At 41.4% G+C, this 3,583-nt stretch overlaps 2 long non-coding RNA genes across 3 annotated transcripts; one reads left to right on the forward strand and one right to left on the reverse strand.

Annotated features, from left to right (window-relative positions):
• Window positions 1-391: 391 nt before the first annotated feature.
• Window positions 392-3,118, reverse strand: LOC121889409. Of its 2 annotated transcripts, XR_006093513.1 has the most exons (4): window positions 2,340-3,118; window positions 1,858-1,943; window positions 626-793; window positions 392-536 (listed from the first exon to the last, which is right to left on the reverse strand). It is a non-coding gene; the product is annotated as an uncharacterized LOC121889409 (long non-coding RNA). The 2 variants fall into 2 exon arrangements; XR_006093512.1 differs by lacking the exon at window positions 2,340-3,118 and having other exon boundaries at window positions 1,858-2,184.
• Window positions 1,121-1,934, forward strand: LOC121889410. The gene is made up of 3 exons (XR_006093514.1): window positions 1,121-1,516; window positions 1,640-1,701; window positions 1,843-1,934. It is a non-coding gene; the product is annotated as an uncharacterized LOC121889410 (long non-coding RNA).
• Window positions 3,119-3,583: the final 465 nt, after the last annotated feature.

Below are 3,583 nucleotides of genomic sequence, written 5' to 3' on the forward strand. Positions count from 1 at the left end.
CCCCATTCACTCGATTATCTGACAGGGATAGGCTTAATCAGCATTGTGTGAACTCATTTGGCAAGGACTTGAAAGTGACAGACTTTTATTAATATATAAAAGTACACTGCAAGTTTAATAACCTAATAAGCTATATGTTCTAAAATGGTCTAACCAACATATTGTCTGACCTGAATGTATGTTATACATCTTAACAACGTGTCACTTTCAAGACAATCCTGATAGTGAATTATATATAAACAAACACACAGCAAACACATTAAATATCTTAGTTAATACAAGACATATGCATCATTATAGAAACACACTGAGTCAATATTGACATGAAACAGTATTTTATTTGGATAAACAGCACAGAAAAAGATGATCATCAAAAGTATTGTTTCTTGTAGATAATCTATCAGTTTGAACTCTTAACTCTTTTAATTCCATCTGATGCACTTTTCTCCTGTTTCCACTGAGGCTGCAGCAGGCTCATGCTGATGCTGATGCCAACTCCAGGATGTAATCAGCTATTGACAGTCCTCGTCGGAACTCTGTAAGGAAAACAGAGACTCTAAATCATTGAACTCTACATCAACATGTGCGTGATAGAACATACACGCCAACATAAAAGTAAACTCACCCAATAGCGTTAATGCTGCTCCATTTCTGTCTTCTTGTTTCTGTTGATTTTCAAACTACTCAATGAGCAGGCGCAGTGCATCCTCAGCTCCAAAGTTGCCAGATCCTCCGTTTTCCTGCGGACTTGGGCTACTTTTGGGTTGAATTTTTGCTCACTGGTTGAGTAGACCTATTTTGCATGCAAATTATGTGAATAATATCTATAAATAACAATGCACATTCAAAAAATAATAATTCATTTACACCCACATCCTACCAAATTGACTCCATATCAGCATGTACACACATGCCAACATGCCACCCACATACACACACACACACACACACACACACACACACACACACACACACACACACACAATGTACTGACAAATGAGTCAGTGCAGTGTAGACGGCTAGTTCCTGTGTTTACTTTTGTTGTCAGACACTTATAATAACAATCTGAGCCTATCAGTAGCAAAAACAAGCGCTTTTAGTAGACGTACATTGACGGGTGCAATTGCCCCAAGGATTACATTGCAGCCCGTTTCGTGGCTGCCCGCTGAAGCGTTCTCGCTCAATACTGGACCAGTTTCAAAAATTTATGTCCCCATTAATCACTAAGATCCAAAATGATGGGAAAATAGGGTCTCGGTTTAAAAATACCGGATGTTTCCCTTTAACAGACTTGATCTCTGTCATTATAATTGTCTTGTAATAGTCTTATCAGAGATTTCTATCAAAGTTAATATATCTCATCTTGTCTCTGTCCTCCTTCTTTCTGTCTAGGCCCAAAATGACTCTTAAGCATGCCCAGGCTGAGCTGAAGACCAGGCAGGCGGAGATGAAAAATATGGACAGTGGCGGCAAGACGGATCAGGACTCCCTGCAGGCTGCAGACTCAGCTATCAAGGTACCGTGTGTGTTATTTGTGAGAGCAGTTAGTGCAAGCAAAAAGACTCATTTGTACTCACCGCAGCTGCCATTCCTTATATTATACATTTTGGATTAATGGTTGGAGTATGTGTGTTTGCAGATGTGAAGGAGGAGAGACTACTGGACCAAAGAAGACAGCCAACCATGCAGAAACTGCAAGAGGTAGATTGACTATAAAACTCACTCACACATTTCATTCACAGGTCTGAAATATGACCACAAAAATGCATTTTCCTGTATTCAATTCTATGTCATTATTCACTTTTATTTTTCAAAATCTCTACTCCCTCTCCCTCTCTGCAGGAACGATCATCATACCTGGAGTACCAGAGACTGATGCGTGAGATCCAGCATTTGTCACAGCTGAGGAGGTCCAGAGAGTAATGGAGACCATGACAAAATACCTGAAGTATGCAGTGGACAGGATGGGTGGTGGTAGCCGTAAGAAATGAAGACTTGTCTCTTTAGTGTTGGTGTTAAACAGTTTGAAATTTTGTTTTAATGACATTCAGGCATTCACGGGGGAAAAAAAGTCAGAATTTAGCTGTTGTAGTATGGTTTCCCACATCCCATTTTGTCATAAAATGGGGCCTGGAGTGGAACTTTTTGTTTGTTTGCTTGTTTTGTTACAGTTTCATGTTTTACTGTTGTTGCCTGAGCACTTCTATCTCACACAGGCTCCCAAATCGGGGTGCACCTATGGATTACATGTGTTGCACATAGTATATAAAGCAGCATCTTGCTGCCACTCACTTATTCTTTTCACTTAAGCGACAGTGAAATCAGCTCACTGATCTTACCTCTCTGCGGATTAAGTCGCTGCTACAAGCTCGTTCCTGCCTGTCGTGTGTCATCGCTGCCGCTGCCAGGCATCTTTTCTGCTTTGAATGCCTCGGATGGGACCACACAGAAAGCGGCATGATACAGCCACCACCCTGCGTGCACTGCCGGGCACTCCTTCCTGTTCATCACTGGCAATGGTGGGACCATTTTCAGCTGTGTGAAATCTCACTCCACTGCGACGAGAGCGCTTCTCCAATGGATGATGACGACAACCTCTCACCTGTCTCTGCAACTTTGCTGACCTTTGGAAATCTGCCACAGACTTCAGTTCGCCACAATTTCCCAACGGTTATGTCCATGGCGGCAGAGCGTGTTGGGCTCCCTTTGTCCCCGCCCCCAATCCTACAAAAACCGGTCAGGTTGCTCATTCGGCTAAACCCGCCTTTGTTTTGCATGAACGAATCTGCTGCATGCCTTTTTTTTAATCTTTGGTTTGGGGAAGATATCAACAAGCTGAAGTCAACAGGAGGTCACAAGTTATTGGTGTTAAAGTCAAGGTAAAGGTGCAAATTTTTGTCAAGTCTAAAGTCAGATTCATGACTTGAGTCTGCAACTAATGCATACATACTAATACATATAGCTAGATAATAAGCTAATAATAAGGTGGAAATAAGCAATTAAAGTACAAGCCCTTTATAGTGGTACTCAAAGCGGCATTCATTGGTTTTCAGCCACATGGGGACTGCAGAACAAGCTGCAACATTCCCTTATAAATATGTTAAGGCAAACAGTTGTCTATTTACACATCCAACACACACAGAGCAACATTAGCATTCATTAGGAGCCGTGTTTGTGTCCATCTGATGATGTGCAACATTCACTCTCCTTTTAACTCTGGTTTGGTCTCCACCAACTCCTGAGAGAAATATCTGGCTTTAGCTGCTAAATGCTCCACTATGTTCACCAGCTAATTTCTAACATTGTCTTTCTGCTTATTTGTTCTAGGCAGGTAGCATACAGTGGGTATACCGAAGCTGCCCTGCTGCTGGAAACAAGGTTTATGAGAGCTCTGAGAGTGCAACAAAACAGTTTGCAGGCCTAAAAACAAAGTAAAAAGTCTAAAAGAGGCCCAAAAAGCTCAGTGGAGCTGAGGGAAACTGCAGAGTTGGTGTTAATTCTCAGATTGCTCATCACTTCAAGTGACACTTTCAAATTACAAGTAGTCATTTGATCCATTCTTAATGAAAGAACATATTCATTA

Source organism: Thunnus maccoyii, chromosome 22, assembly GCF_910596095.1.
Source record: "Thunnus maccoyii chromosome 22, fThuMac1.1, whole genome shotgun sequence".
In the NCBI taxonomy this organism is placed as follows: Eukaryota; Metazoa; Chordata; class Actinopteri; order Scombriformes; family Scombridae; genus Thunnus; species Thunnus maccoyii.